Raw genomic sequence first — 17,881 nt, forward strand, 5'->3', positions numbered from 1 at the left:
ATGAAGAACAGTTTATTTGAAGCCTCTTGTACTAGATCCTGGCTTTATCAGTTTGCTCTGATAAACCTTTTTTTTGGACTAATGCAAATGTTGTCCTACAGGCAGGTATAATATTCTTACCTGTACCCAGAAGCACAAACAAAGAAGCACAATACTACTGGCAAAGAATTAGGCATCCCACTGAGAATGGTCTGAATTTCTGCTTTAAAGAAACCAAACTGCTTGAAAGCATGAGTTTAATTGAATTTTTTTATTTTGGTAGAAGAGGATGTGAATCAGAAATAGTGTATTACACCACTTGTGTGTTCTGCACTGATTCATAATGTCATGTGAGTGATGCATGTGGACATTTCTTTTTCTTAAAACTTATAATTCTTCCATTATCTCCCTTTCCCTGTTCTCAAAGCCGTTAAGTGTTAAGCTTTCATAATGGCTCTCTGCATCATCGTTTCTGGTAGTTGTCAATGCTGTGCTCTGAAATATTACAATGTTTTTTTAAAGAACATCAAATAAATCTTTCTTCATAAAAAACTGGGAACCAGTTTTTATAGAAAATGGCTACTTAAAATATCCTTGAAAATAAGGGGGTCCTGAAAATTGTAAGCTTTGAAAGCCCCAAATACCAGCTTGAAGTATGTGTCTAGAGAAAACAAGATATTACTTTCCAGTTTCTGCAGGGATATTCACTGGGGAGAAAAGGAATAGTTTTGCCAAAATGCTTCCCAGCACCATTTTTAATCGTAGGAACTCTCATTAAATTACAGTTAAGAGTAGGAAAGAGAAGAATAGTAGTTCAAATCCAGAAGGGGTTTTTTTGTCATTTAAAAATGTTAGGGACCAAGTCCGGAGAGCTGGCCAGATAAACAACACGTACACTGATACGATTAAGCATCGTTCTCCCTTTATTGTTCAACTATGCCAACTTATACCTACTTTTGCAAAGATTCACGCCCAGTCCCTCTAGATGGCCTCTAATCAGCGGGGGAGCCAGCCAGTGTATACCTTGCCAAGGACTCTGAGGCCTGCCTGCAGCCAGGTGCTTTCCAGGCCTGCCTGCAGCCAGGGGCCTGTTCAGGGGCTTTCCCTCAGCAACCCTGGGTTGTCCAATCTTTCCAGAGGTATCATATGCCCTTGTTCCATAAGCAATCCCTCTACATAAAAAGGCTTTGCAATTACAATTTTGAGAATATTGGTTCATACTAACTGTTATAGATCAGATACCTGGAAGGGTATTCCCAAGATGAATTATTAACTACTCTGCTTTCTTTTATTTGCAAATCAGTCTAATTGTATGGACCAATGAAACTGCTATTAAATATTATGATTTTTTAAATGATATTTATGATTTTTTTCTTGTAGAATAAGATTGAACAGATGAATATGATGTTCTGTAGCCTGACTGTAGATGGAGCATAGTGTTCTAAAAGCAAGCTTTCTTTTGCATTAACAAAAATGTTGGGATAATTCATTTGGGTATTTTAACGATTTTCTTGTTCTCCAGAAAGTATTGTGCATCTGCACAGCTGTAGATTAGTAATTGAGATGGAGACGGCTGTTTCATTCGTGTTGTGTCCTTGAGAGTTCTTTTATTCAGTGCTAAGAAGCATCCTCACAGTTTTCCAGCAAATTAATGCATAAGTTGTACATTGTCATCTTGACAGTTTAATGTATTTAGGGTTTAATATTTTCCAACGTATTTCATACCAATCATATTTCACAAAAAGTAAACAAGCAAACAAAATTAAGAAGAGTGACAGTTTAGTTTACTTACATGTATCCAACATTTTCAGAATACAGACACATGCAATAAAAAGTTTTATGGTCTCTCTGCTAGTTTTCTTTTACCAGTGCTACACCGTCAGGGTCACAATTTCATTTGTACTTCTGAAAAAGGTATTCTCCCCAGTCAAACAATAGGTATCCAAAGGGATTTGGATCCTCATTTTCAGATCATGTAGATAGTGTAGCTAGGCTGGAGTGTGTCTCAATTCTGGTCTACGTTCTTGACTTCTTTTGTTAAAAAAAAAAGAACCTATGCAATGGGATCAAGGAGTTTTTTATTAATTTATATATTTCACTGCTGAGCAGTTCCTCCTGTGGATAAAATATAGCTGGAGCTAAACCTCCAGACTAAAGGTTAAGACCTCAGACTGGAATTGTAGACCTTAAAATAATTTCAGCTCTAGGCTTTAAGTTATAATTCAGACTAACTTTTTGATCACATTCTTGCATTTATATATAAGTCCATCCCAAAGGTCTTTGGATTTGTCTGGAGCAAACAGGAATGAAGAACAAAGCTTCTGCTCAAAATTGGTCACAAACTGTTTTGTCAGTGCCTGTCTGTTATTTCTGCCCTTTGGTCATGTAGGTTTTTCAGGTGTGTTTGCTGAAGGAATGGAAAAATGATGTCTCCTATGTCCTGCTGCATGATTTAGAGGAAAGAGTTATGGGTGGTGGTGATCCTAATCCTTTGCTGCATACATGTGATGGAGTGGGAGTTTCTATTCAAGGTATGAAACATTAAAAGTGTGAAATGTGTCAAGTTGTGTAAATGGGGATGAAGGTACATGTGTACTTCAAAAACTCCTCTGAAATGTATAAAAAGGTTATTCTGGAAGCTTTGTGGCACCAATAAGTTTGTTTTCAAATCTGCTTCCAATACCTTCTGGTCATAATTCGCACTTGCCTATGCTTGGAAAAGCCTATCATTAGTTAGAGTTTTCATCATCTGGTACAACAGACCCAGGTTTTTCTAATTTTTTAAAAATTAATTAATTTATTTAATGGCTTAATTTTTTTTCCATTTTTTTTTCTCCTGGATAAAGTCATTGTGCTAGCTAAAGAAAAAACCAAAACAAAACCCCAAACAAACCCCCCCCAACTGAATAAATTTATTCTAAATAAAATGTGTTTTTATAAACTTTAATGCATTCTTGTTATTGATGAAAATCTGAAATGAAAAATTCTTAAACATTTAAAAAGAACATTTGGTTTGGCTTAAATTTTTTTTGATTATGCCTTACATCTGCTGTGTAATCAACCAAGGTGGCACTGCCTATCATAACTGATGGAGGACATTGATAAAAAGTAGCTATTAAAATTACCTCCTACAGTCCCAAAAGATAATTTTAATAGCCATGAAAAACTGAGTCATACAAAAAACTACCAATAGAGCAAAGACAACATGATCCAAACTAAAAATAAAAACCATAAACATCCAATTCTGATGTTAAAAATTATTACATACCACTACTTTCAAAAAGCGTAAAAAAAAAAAAGGTGGTTTACATATGCTCTTAAAATAGTTCTTTGTATTCATGGTATATGATTTACCTTTATCACTTTATGTTCTGTGTCTTATTTGGAGTTTTTTATCTTTTTATGTTATCTATATTTCACACATCATAGTGACATTTTGAATAGGTTCATAATGTAGGTCAGAGAAGGAGCAAAATACCACTATCTTACTTTTGTAACTTACGTAACAGGAATGGTGGATATGTATTTTCCAATGCTCTGAAACAGTATACAACTGCAACCACTAAATATATTCTTGATCAAATAATATCTGCAACTGTGCAGCCTGTGATTTCAGTGGAAATTCAAAATGCTGAGAAATACATCCTCTTTAGTTATGGCAGGAAATTGAAACCATATTTTAGAAAAATGTATTACTTTAAAATGTAATTATGGGAAGAGACAGAGATTTGACTTTTTAATTCTGTATTTTCCCATTTCAAGAAATAAGCATGTAACAGGAAGATAGTGTTTGTAAACATTTGTCTGAAGAAAATCTCTTCATCTGATTCTATGGTATTTTCCAGGGTTTTGTTTTCTTTTTCATTTTCTACTCTTTGTGGACATTTGTGTGCTTAGTTTCTAAGAATTGTTGTCGAAAGAGAACAGGCAGCAAGATGAGCAAAAATATGACCTGACAAACAACATTGTTAATAGGGAAACAAACAACATTGTTTTAGCATTCTGTCAAGGTATTAGGATGGCTTTTCTTAATTTTTTTATTGGTTTAGAAATTTTTCTATCTTGGAGAAGAAAAAATGTTCTCTGAATTGTATGAGACATACAAAACAAAGAGAAAATTATAAAAATATAAGTTTCATAAAAAATAATTACTGCAGGAAGTTCTAATGCAATCCACAGAGATTATGATGTTATTGCATGAGTTTGCTCAATCTTCAGCAATCAAAGTAAGAAAAATGGCAACTTACAAAGACAAGGATAGATTAAATGAGTAATTGTAATTATTATAAGTAGATTTTTATAGAATTTTCTCAATTATGCATTATTTTTAATAGAAATATAAATGCTCACCAAAAAGAAATGCCCAACATTAAAACTGAAGGTACTAGAGGAAGTACATCAAAGATCTGTACTAATAGCTTCTCTTTATTAGATTTACACAGGTCTGTGTCCCTGAAAAGACCATCAGAAATGTGCACTATCAGGTGCATGTGTTTTACCAGCCAACACATGTCAAATGAATAAACTTGGACTGTAATAGCTGTAATGATTGCAACACCACCATCTTCCCTGTTTTTTTCTGCAGACCTCCTTGATAAGAGTAGCAACTGTGTAACCTTATCTATTGGTCTTCTAATTAAGGAAGGCATTAGTAAGTGAAATAATTATTAAGGACTTAAATCCCAGGAATTTCAACTGTACTTTAGCATATTCCTAAGTGCTTTAAAGAAATTGAATAGGAACAGCACAAAGAATATATTGTATAAAAATATGTGCGTGCTGGACCTGAACAAACAGGTCTAGCATCACTTCAAGTATTTTAAATACCAATATAAATAGCAATAAAATCAAATTGAGAGGAAACCATGCAAGCATCTCAACCATGGGAGGAAAAAAATACAGAAAAAAGTGAGCAGAAGCTTTCATTCATTGCTAAGATTCCAAATTTTAGGACACTGTGCTTTACTCATTCTGGTGTTCATGTAGCTGGTTTTGGTTCTGTTTTCAAAGAATATATTCCCTGGCATTTTTTGGGTTATAGAAGACAAGATCCAGGACCAAAGATAGTTACAGAATGCCTGCTAAAATGGTATAAGGTTCTTACATGTAAAATATACATGGAAGTGTAGGAGGTATCCCTTTCTTTATAAAGTGTTGTTAAATTAAAAAAAAAATTATAGCAATAAAAATTTAGCACAGAATTTGTCAAACAGATCAAATGTCCATCTCTTTCAGATTTTGTAGTGAAGATTCCTCCAAGGATTCTAGAAGAATGCTCTTACTATACAAATATGAATTACTACTCTACAGGAGAATACTTCAGTTGAAGTTTATGTTTTTTACATTTTACAGCAGATAGTTTTATTTTGTCCATGTTATATTTTATAAATTTTGTCCTGAGAGATCAAGTTCAACAATGAATTTTAAAGTTAATTTTCTATTTTGTAAATCAAGAGGTTTTTGGTTGCTTGCTTGGTTGGTTGCTTGAGGTTTGTTTTTTATTTATTTGAACACTTTCCTTATCTCAAAATATTCATCCAAATATATCTGCCTTCTATCCTTAACTAACAATGCTTATCCAAATACATATCCAAATTATTTTCCCTGTTCTTCATATGCAATTCTTGCCTCCACTTTTTTAGGGGGTGCAGGTTACATATCTTCCCCTTCAGGTTTTGGTGTCAACATTTTCATCAGACTCTGATAATGTTTTCATAGTGCAGAAGTGTAGTTTTGCAACATATTGGAGGAAGTCAGTCAGTCAAGTATAAACTTTGATGAAGGCCTCTTAAACTTTCTAATTGTGAAATTGCCATAAGGCTAAAGTTGGATAATTTACCCAACATAGATGAAACAAGAGAAATGGAAAGGAGAAAGGGAGAAGCAGGTCAGAGAAAACAATCACATAATTCCTCGACGCAAAATCCCAAACTACCTAAGCAACAACACGGAGCAACCTGGCAATATTACCCACCTATTCTCTCTGACTGGTGTCTCTGCAATGATTCTATACTATTCACCTATTTGATGACTTAATAATACCTTCAGGACTACTTTCAGAACATTAAAATTTTTACTGTTTTGCACCACCAACATGAGTAGAAGAAAGTTCTTAGCTGAAATGCCATCCAAGTCTTCTTGCTGACAATGAAGAGGTGATTTAGAATGAGAAATGTGGGTTCACATTTTAATTAATTTTTTCCAAGATTCATGTAGAGTGATGAATCTTTGTAAGTTGTCAGCTATTATTATATGATTCCCATTAAGTACTGTCCTGCTAAATTTTTTTAGCAATACTTGGACAACTGTAGATTTGGTGTGTATGTCTCTCTCACATTTGCCAGAAACAGGTAAGTAAGTCACAGTCTGCTGATCCCTAGAGAGGAAATCTGAGAGGGTTTACTTCAATGCTAAAAGAAGATTCTCTCTTTTGGATTTGCCAGTATATAGATAATCAATTTGTAATTCCCAATGATGTTTTTCAGTAATAGTTAGCTATATAGCTTCTATGAACCTTATGAAAATGCAAAACATCTGAGTTAACAATATTAAAAATAAAAGAAATCTTTTTTGCTCTACATTTCAAAAGGGTGTCCTAATACAGTAATTTAATTGTTCTTCAATATCTACTCATTTACTCCTATGTAACTTTAGGATGAAGATGTGAAAAGATGAACCTGTCCCTAGATCTGATTTTTTTTTCTGCAAAAGTTGGCCACCACTTATCTTAGTAAAAGCATAGTTAAATTTGTCTGATTTGGAAACAAGTAGTGATTTTTATACTGTTTTTGCATCAGTAAAAGTTCAAGTTTTAAGGCATAAGATTGCGTTTGAACCATAAAATCAGTAGTACATATCAACCCTGTATTCTCTTGATGATCTCCAATATTTTGGCTGGTAGTTTTCCAGCCACCTCCTGAATTACCAAATACTTTCAACAAGTTAGATCACATAGAGTCCATGAAGGACAGAAAAGAAGAGCATGAACAATTGATCATGAAATTTGCAATATAAGATGTCACCATGCTCACTAATATGGCCACAATGAGTTACTTGAGAATATACAGGATGATATAATGCTACTCTGTTAAGTGTTTCTGCCATAATAAAAATCCCTGCTACTGCATAAGCACTTACGCTGTATCAAAAACAGATAAGTAAAGGAGTCAAAAGGAATCCTCTGAACACGTATTTGTAAGTGCTTACTGAAAATGCATTGCAACCTACATCAGCTGTGTCTGCCTGTGGTATGGTCAATTTGTGCAAGAGACAGATGTTTTGTGGAGTATCTGTTATGCCTGCAGTGAGCTGAGTGACCACAGCTTCCAATCAGCAGTAGATGTAATATAACATCCTCGCATTTCTTTCCTCTGCAAAAAGATTTAGCATGTTGCACACAATACTAGCAAGAGTGCTGGGTTTTCTCTGAATTGTTCCAAAAATGTCTGTTGGATTTGAAGGTAAGTAGAAAAAATGTCACTGGAAAAACAAGAATGAAGTGCTGCATTACTCTTTCAGTTTTAGTTCATCTGTCAAACTGCTAGCTGTTTTCATCTTGCAGCAGTTTAATTCAATGAAAATAAAAAGGATTAATTCTTAAATATATATTTACTTGTTCTTAATAACCATGCATTTCTTGTTCCTCCTTTGAAAATCAGTCCATACTATATCTCATATATACAGACCCAATCCTACAGAACTGTTCAAACTTGATATAGGGAAGAAGAAGTCTCACAGATCTCAAAGACAAATTCAGAAGAAAAAGATAATTGCTAACAGAGGAACTCAGATGTAACATTTAGTTCAGGAACCAGAAATTTCTTTCAGAAGTGCAGGATTGTTCTGTCTCACTGCAATCAAACTTTGTTTCTTCACAGGTTCCATTTTATTTTCCTTTCAGATAGACTATTTTGATAGACTGTTGCTTACCTAGTCTGCTTAGATAGTATGTTCACATTTTCAAAACAGAAGCATTGAATCTAAAATAATGAAAAATACTTAATTTTTCCCTCAGAAATTTCCTACTTTTTGTGGATGATATGCATAAGACTTTTTTAACTGTATTCACAGTATTTTTAAATAATCTAGGAGTAAAAAAAATGGAATGCAAAAACCCCTATGCTTCCGGGTGTGCAAGAAATATTGGTTTACCACTGCTTGGGGCATAATTGTTTATTATGTTTCTAAGACACTACGACCTTCAAATAGCTTAGTTCTTCATCAGCTTGAACTCCTTTGAATGTAGTTTTGATTTTCATGTTTTTTTTCCCCCACACATTAACATTCAAGGAAGTTACTTCAGTGAACAAAATGGCAATCTTAATATGTTTGGCTGAATATGTGATGCTTGGCTAATACCATTTCTATACCTTTTGCAGTTGATGCATCATTCTTGTCTTTACTTAGTGTGCCTCTGACACCAAGTCTGTTCTTTATCTCCCAGCACTTTTACAGTAAGCATGAGGCGAAACAGGCAGAAAGAGCTTTCCCAAATAGATGAATTTGTAAAAAAATTGATGTAGATTTTAACTGTCTTATTACCTGTTAATTTCGGTTTTTAGAAAGTGTATGACATGTTTCTGTCCTTCTATAGAACCAGACTGGTTGATTTTAGAAGCTGAGAATATCTCCATTGGTTTAGGAGAATAGCTTAATAGATTTAGGATGAAATAAATCAGAGAGGGTGTATCTGAAAGTTTCATCCCTCTCTTGCGTTTGACAGATTTGGTTATACATGACACACATCTGCAGATATTTATCTAGTTTTCTTCAAAATGTCTAAAGCCTGAAGCTTCAGAAACCCATTCTTCACCAAAGAACCACTTCTCCAAATGAGGGCTGACAGTACAGAACAGGAGTCATGACTAACAGGAATCAGAAGCGACAATTCTTACAGTAGAAGGTAAAATTAATTCCCCATGATATCATCCAGAGTGTTACTGGAACTACTGTATGTTGTTTATATAATCCTTATAGATACAATATGTATCTTAAATAGAGTAATTTTGTTATGTTTTGAATAGTGTCTTGAGTGTAAGATGAATGACATAATTTTCAGCAAAGTCTTTTCTAACTGAAAAGCCTGTGCAGTACATACTCAAATAGCAAACTACTCCTCTACATCAGCTATGTAATCTGCAAATGGCTAGACACCAAAATTCCTTTCAGAGAGGTTCCTTCTAACCTTCTAACTTCTTGTGCCTAGTTTCAATAGTCTGCAAATTTTTAGAACCTAGAATAACAGGGCTTATAATGGAAATACTGACACTCTTGTGGCTATAGATGTGCCAGCTACTGCTGTAATAATCAGTAGATGATTACTTTTAGCTTTCTATCGCTATCTCTCTGGCTCTGCAGCTTCTGTGCTGGAGTGCTGTTGCCATTTTGGAGACAGACAAGTGACAAGACACACTGGGTTCATGCACAACAACCAACTTTTATTTAGTCCTCCTTTACTTATATAAAGGTCCGTGTGGTCGATTCCTATTGGCTGAACCAGTTGCCACCCAGCCAACCAGCCAATAGCTGCTTGCCTCCCCAACGGCCTGGGCCTGCTCTCCAACAGTCTACACTGGTCAGATTACATAACCTACTGGTCAAGCTACCTATATAATTTCAGCTATATCTTAATTATTTCAGTTATAAAATGGGATTAATTATTATTGTGAGGCCTTCAGGCCAGCTGCTGACCACAATAGAGCGCAAGGTGTAGCCATCTCTAGAAAGTGTCTCCAAAGTGAGGCCGCTGAGCAGGATCAGCTGCATACACACACACGAAAAAAAGCACAGACAGCTTCAGTAATACGGGTCAGCAGCAAAGAGGCAGGAAGGATCTTGCATAGATTTCCACAGGAGCAGTTTATTGCTTCTACACTGAGAAGGGTTCTAGAGGCAAGACGAGAACAATGGAAAGCTCAGGTTTAAGTACGGGAGTGGGGCTAGCACCAGGAACCAATGACCTGAGGGAATGGCTGTGGTACAAAGGCGGGACTAGGGAGTGGGAACCAATGGGGAAGCTCTGGGGAAGTGGTGAGGGGCAGAGGCCAATGGGGGAACCTGGAGTGGAGAACTTTCTGGGATATGAAACATATAAGGTAGCAAGGGGGCTGGGTGGCCAACAGCCAACCCGGGAAGCAGAACTGGGGTAGATTACCATAACAGAACAAAGCATTCTGGGAGAGGCTTCTTTTCTCACTGTGACTTAGCCAGAACTTTCTGGTACTAGGGGCTGTCTTACCGAGCACTCTTTCTGTCCTTTGTACCACAGGCTAACCAGCTACCATAGCTTTCTACTCAGTGAATTGGCAGAAATGAAATTTTTCATTAGCAGGTGAGATTTGCTGTAAGAAAGTTCATTTTGGGACATATCCACAATAATAAACTAACTGCAGCTTGTTCTGTGATTTCTCAAAACATCTTTTTCTGTGTGTTATTTTTTTATATCAGGAGGACTAGCATGACTGAAGATATTCAGAATGAAAGGACAGGTAGCTGAGTGCAGCTCACTTGTCCATTAAACATGACCCATCAGCATAGACCTCATAGGTCAGTGTGATGAGCTGAAATGAAATGTGGTTTGATGAATCAGCTCATGGGGAGAGTAGCCTGCAGATGTTCTCAAGAAATTCTAAGAGCAGCTTGATATCTAGCTGAAAAAAAAAAATCAAAAAAATGCTGTTTGTCTGACAGCATGAAAATCACTCAACCAACCTAATTTTATAGGAGTACTGATTTCTAGTAATTTTTCTTTTATTAGGAATCAAAACAGCTAGCCCATCACCACCAGAAAAGCAGTGATTGTGAAGATTACATTATGGATTCTAACCTTTAAATTGTATCACTATAGTTAAGTAGTCATTATTATCCAGGAGTGGATTTAGCAAAATAACATCTACTGTTATAATTTACCACTATTTTACTTAACCAATCAGTGCTCAAGGTAATTTTTTCTGGATGTTAATTTGAACCAGAGGAAAAATTTAAACTGTGTCAGGTGATGATTTTTTTCATCATCAGAGGAGTTAACATTTTATCTAGAAAAACATTCTTTTTAACAAAAATTTTACAGTCATTAGATAATTATTTATTATTTTTTTGCTTTCTACTGTTGCTTTCTGATTTGATTTTACCTGTTTAAAGCCTCCAGGATTGTTGGGGTAAAGGAAAAAAGAACCAATGGACAAACACAATGTATTTGTTTCTATGCTTTTCTGCTTTCTTATATACTGATACAAGGTGGCATGCAGCAGCCCAGAGCTACTTTAAAAAATTGTTACAGTAGATACAGATAAAATAATCTTGCATTTTCACTAGTTTAGGAATGCAAATCTATATTTAGTTTAATTAGAAAACTTATAATAATTTCAATTGAGCTCCTCTCTATGAATTAAAAATATTACATAATTCCTAACATGTATATTTAAACTTAAAATGCTTGAAGGGAACAGCTGCTACTATTATCCTCAAGTTTTATTTTGCTTCCTACCTCCAAACAAAGTAAAAAAAGGTTCTCCATTTTCTTTTCAAATCCCTTCCATCCCTATTTCACATGGTGCTTCTTAGAATAAGATATGGCCATTGTGACTGCAAAAACACCAGCAATTTCAGGAATCAAATTAAATCAAGTTGGGATTGCTAGAGGAAGGACTCAAGAATTGATGGTAACAGAACTGGAAAACTGATTAATTTGTCAATATATAGCTGACATTGAAAGGTACTTTGTAATTTAGTTCACTAAATCATAATATCTTCAGTCACACTGCTCTCAGCCTTGGTTTCCATTTCCTTCTTTTCATTTTGTGTCTACAACATGCTCTCCTGCAAGGTGTCAAATGGGTTTTTCAAAAGACTATAATTCTCTCATTAAGTTTTCAGTTACACAGCCCCTTTATGACAAATTGTTTTCTTTGTATTCTCCATTTTCCTCCTCCCTTGCTCTGCTCTGCTAAACCTCCAGACCACAAAGTTATGGTTGTATGAGAAAAATTCTCTTACTAATACATTCAAATTGGAAAAGAAAGATTGTTCAGATTTCATCAAATCACAGATATTTCAACCATTGTTAAAAAAAGAAATATTTATATATATATGGTGCTGAAGAGCAGAATAGGAATTTCACTCTTTTCTTTTCCCTTTCGATTTTACTGGAAATTAAATTAACTTTTTTTTTAAAACTACTTCATATGAAGTCTGGAAAAAATATCCTACTTTCTCAAAATGGATAAAGTCAATTTATTATTATTTGCTCTCTCTAGTATAAAGAGAAATATATACATATACATATATATATATATATATACGTATACATATATATATGCAGCAGGAAATTTTCAAGGAGGACAAAGAAATTTCTTCCTAAGATAAAAATAATTTATCCTTTTTGGACAGTACTATTCCTGTAATATGAGAGTAGCACAGCCACCTTTCTTTGGTAATAGAGGAATAGGACCAATATATATATTTCAAATAAGTGAATGACCTGCCACGGGAGTGCTATTCTTCCTTGCTAAGTGTATATTTCCTCCTATTTAGTTTAACTGGAAGGTTAATTTGTAAACTAGTTTTGCCCAGACATAGAAAGACACTGGGAAAGAGCATGGGATATTTCCCCTTTCTGTTGCTTTTGAAATGTCTTGAGAAGAATGAGTAATCTGAGATTACATTATTTCATGAACTACTAGATGGTTTTTCATCTTTGGTCCACTGACATCCTACTGCCCAAGAGACTCTTTTGTGCTCTACTAGATTGTGGGGAGATATTAATGTTGTCCAGTTTGTCGGAGAAAGTAAATAACGATAATTGCCCACATTCTTTGCTTGCTCTTGGTTTTTCCTGATGTTTCAATGAAGTTGATCCCTGATATTTTAATTCAGACAATCAGATTTACAAATGTTCTCCTCCCACATATGGAAGTGATTCCTGAGGCTTACGGACTAAAACCAGATTGTAATTTGATTTTCACAAAATGATAAGTATATTGACATGCTGATTAAGAAGCTCAGATTTTGCTACAAAAGTTAAGAAGTATTGGGATTTAAATGTTCTAGAGCACCTGAAAATAAAATAGGGAATGGCAAGTTTTTTCCAAGTCATTTGCCAGACTACAGAGAGATTCATGATGCCTAATATTTAAGAAAAGGAGCACAGTGCATAAAGTTATAATAATTCATAATATTAGGATGTAAAATATCTCTCTGCACCTTTGCTTAACTCTGCAGTAGCCTAAATATCATGCTTATAGTGATAAACATCATTAAGCTAATTGAATTTTCAATTAAACCATTTATGAAAATTGAGGGACTTTTGGCAAGGACAATACTGTACTTGTAAGATTATATTTATATTTGGTCAAATCATTTCACACTTCTCATCTCTTTAACTGCAAATATGTGACACCTATGGGGATTTACAGTAGTTTTGTGACTTCTGTTGGAGTTGATACCTGCCAAACTTAGTTTATTCATTTGTTAAACTTAGCGCACAGTGCAGTGAACACATATTGGAAGCATAGGTAGATTCTTAAATATAAACGGTTTCTAAACCAGATGTGTAAAATCAATCTTGAGGAGATTTGATTCTCAGTTTAACTCAAAGATGTGTATGTATAGCTGCCTTTCTCCTTTTGCACTAATGTGAACAATAGCGTTTCAACTGATACTGGTGTGAAAAGGATCAGACACCTACTGAAATTTAAATTATCAGGCTGTCATGCAAGATTTAATCTTTCTCTGTGTTAAACCAACATATTAAAACTGAAAGTGGAAGTAGAAATAAAACAGAAAATGACTCTACTACATTTGACCATTGTCACTAACCCGTTTCTTTCACAAATAAACTAAACTAAAACCAGAGAAAGTGTTGCTATCAAACATTTGGAATCTCAGTGGAAAAAACTGCTTCTCAAAGATTAATAAAGACTGCTGGCAATCAAATGTTGTGTTATGAAATTGTTATCCAGCAGTGGCTAAAAATGAAACCAATATAAACAAATAACACACAGAGTATGTTATTGCATTTTCATAATGCAGTTTAATTTTGCAGTCCTTCAAAGTAAGTGCTTCAAGTTTAATAAAAGAAAAAAAAGAGTCAAAGTGAATGAAATATCTTACTTTTACAGCCACAGGAACAATTTGTAATGCAGCACATCCAATTGCAATAATAAGTTATGAGAGCAAGACTGACAGGAAAGAAATCATTTTATAGTGTTAAGACTGGCAAAAAAATAGAATTGAATTAAACTCATTTGTGGAATACCATCAACCTGTACTTGAAAATGCTGTATTAATATTACAGTATTTTTCCCCTTCTTTCTCTTATAAGTGCATGTTTGGTTTGTGTGGCATGGGTTTGGTAGCAGGTGTGCTGGAGAAGTGGCTCTGTGAGAAAAGACCAAGAGATGTCCCCGTGTCTGACAGTGACTTTTCCAGCTGGCTCCAAAAAGGACCTGCTGCTGCCCAAAGCTGAGCCCCTCAGAAACACTGATGGTGCCACTGTGATAATGTATTTAAGAAGGGGTAAAAAATGCTGTGCAGCAGCTGCAACAGTAAGAGGAGTGAGGAAAATGTGAAAGAGGGTAAAGAGTTAAATATATGAAGGGCGAGTTAGGATATACTAGAATACTGAAAAGCAGATACTCAAACCAGAAAATGAATGTAAGTTTCCCTCTGGTCTAGTTTTAGCCTTCAAGATTTTTAGGTAAGTACTATTGCAAAATGCTATGTACCTCATTCAAAAATATCCACTAAACTTTTCAGTTCTCTGTAGTTTTGGGTGGTTATCTTCTGAGTTTAAAGATCAACATTACGTTTCAAACAAAAATGCAACACTAACTCCTTGATTCTTTTTGCGCCCCATAGTGAGGTATCAGCTCTTCAGATAGTGCAGTCAGTACAATGATGTAGATTTCCTCTGCCACAATTAATTTAATTCTGAATTCTTTGTGGAATTTAAACATTTTACAGCTAACATGTCCAGAGATTCCTACATTTCCACACAGCTCCTGGAAGCCACAGCCTTCATCAAGCATGGGAAAAACAGGTAAGTGCCCTGGGTAGAAAATCAGTGACAGTAGAAGAATTGCATTCCTAAGTAGAGCAAATGGATCATATGTATACATTTACCCGTTTAAATAAAAAAGAAAAAAAATTCAAAGGAGAGGGGGACAAACTTGGGCACTGAATGCTAGCTCATCCAAATCACCTAATTTTTTTGCTCCAAGGCTCTTGTTTATACCAACTCAATGGTGTGTCTTTGTAAAAAGACTAAAGCATGACTCTTGTCATGACTGTAGCTCTTTATATGAACTTCTTCCAAGAGGCAATATTGTGATGCAGCACTGTAATGGGCTGCTCCAAGAGTTTTCTAGCACCATTCCAGCAAGCTTTGTCACTGTTTACATCTTGAATGATGCCATAATGTCAAACTAGTCCCATAAAACACTAGTCTGGCACATTCTTGCAGGCACTTTGAAGTGAGAAAGAACACGAAGAATTACTAGTTGTGTCTTAGGTCCACAGGACTCAGAGATAAAAACAATGTTGTGTGACATATCAGCTCACACCAGCCATAAACAGTGTGAGTCAGTATGTGTGAGCTGGGTTTTTGTATTTACTTGTTTGGCCATTTGGAAACTACCTTGTGTTCATTTCACATGCACTCAACATGTCTGAAAGCATGTGAGTGCATTAGAGGTTGACAGATATGCGCTCCATCTTCTGCATTTTTTGGAACATATTCTGGGCATGCATTTAAGCACCCAGAACCTCCATTCATCTACTCCCCCAAGCTCTGCTCTCTCAGACACTGTAGGAATGGACAGCAATGCAGGAAACAGAGAGGGAGAGAAGTTGGGGGTTTTTTCCTGGTTGGCAGCATTAGTGGCAGAGGCAGAGTGAGCCAGACTGTGGTGTGGATAGCTAATGTGATCAAAGGCATCTAGTGTTTCAGCCAAGGAATTCACTTGGTTTCGACCTGCCCTGAAGCTACTGCAGAATTAGACTTTGTTGGTTCATGAACTGAGGATAATAAAAAGGAATTTTATTTACTTTACAAAGGCACACAATCAACTCTGCTAAGTCTAAAAGACACCAAAAACTACTTGCAAGTGTAGGAGCTAGTTTTTAACCAAGTATCTAATGCTATCTAAAATGTCAGCTCTTCATGTTGAAACTATTAATAAAAGCATGGTAAATTACTTATTTCATCTGTCAGACACATGAATAACAAGAATCTTGTCTAGTGAAGGGCACACCAACATACCATCACTAATATGCAAAGGTACTTTGATGGAGTACTCCGATGAAATGCTCTGTTTCCCTCTAGATACCATTACAGGGATTCAACATTGTCCTGTCCTCTAGAGTTTAGTTCCCTTCTTTATCTATACCATAGCTTCTACTCAGAACATGAGGAGCTGGTCTATATGACAAAGGACATAAGTTTCTAGTCCCAGTTATGCGGCTACAGTGAAAGCACAATTGAACACAATGGAATAAACATCCCTATAGAATAAAGAACTGTGTGAACTCTTGTCTAGTTGTCTTTGCTCCTCCAGAAACAACTTCAAGCAAAGAATTTAGAAGTGAAATAATTTTTATTTGGGCCTTAACTTCTTTAAACCTGAAAATCTGTAGAAATTATACACACACACACATACACACACACAAACATATATGTGTTAAATTTAACAAGCCGTCACATATTAATGCTCCCTAGTTTAGTCTTCCCATATCTTGTGTTTGCAGGATCAGAGACCATCTTTCTTTTAATCAAATTATTCTCCTGGGAGATATCGAACTTCTCATGACATCTCTGGATTAAATTAACTAATTTTGCAGTCGCATGAAAAGTCATTGCTTCACACCCTGTTGTCTTTTCAATCTGCTGAAATTTCTGTATTTCAAAAATTGCAAAAACATAGATTTTCATTTTTATACCATTTACACTTGAAAAATACTTGTATTTTCTGTAAAGTATTGTATTACCATTTTTTCTTTACATTCTAAAAATTCCTAACATACTGCTATACTTATATTTGGTGGATATATATAATAACTTTCTGAAATAGGAAGTTTACTACATCCTATCAGATTTTATCAAGATCCTTCAATATTTTGACATACCAGAATAAAACAGTGATAAAAAAAATCTATTAATAATTTTTCTCCCTTTCTTATTATTCTAAACTCATATTCTTGCTGCTCTGTTGCCTTTTGATTTAAACCTTTCTGAAATGTGCAAACTCATCAGCCAAGGTATATACAGCTTATCTACTGCAGCATTTACCAAAATGAAAATATATTGTTGGCATTCTTTATGAAATCAGATACCTGACACTCTGTAAGAGGAGAAAAAAAATCTAAATTGCAACCTGGAGAAAATAATACAGATTTTGTTCTGTGGAATCACTCTTCATGGGTATCAGGATGTACAAAACCTGATGGCCTTTAATGACACTTCAAAGAGATTAAAAAAATTCCAGGATCTAGCCATGTAAGGTAATAAAATACTAGTAGTAGTAGTAGTAGTAGTATTTTAGGCTATGACTGAGACACTTTATCAGTTTCAAGATTCACCACCTTTTTCAACTAAGAGCAGCACCAAATAGCTCTGGGAAGAAATTGTATGCATTGTTGTAATTATTTCCTTTTCATAGTCATGGAATTATAGAATGTGTGGAGTTGGAAGGAACACATTAGGATCGCTAAGTCCATCTCCTGGCCCTATCAAGATAGCCTCAAGAATCACACCATAATGTGTCCTGAGCTCTTTTCCTTCACTTTCCACTTCTCACAACATTACATGTTTATATTTTAGTAACGTATAAAATATGCAAAAATTTTTAAATACCCCTAATTCTTCATAATTATCTTTTATGTTGTGAATATATATAGCCTATATTCT

The sequence above is a fragment of the Corvus brachyrhynchos genome, unplaced genomic scaffold (genome assembly GCF_000691975.1).
Source record: "Corvus brachyrhynchos isolate BGI_N302 unplaced genomic scaffold, ASM69197v1 scaffold124, whole genome shotgun sequence".
NCBI classification, from domain to species: domain Eukaryota; kingdom Metazoa; phylum Chordata; class Aves; order Passeriformes; family Corvidae; genus Corvus; species Corvus brachyrhynchos.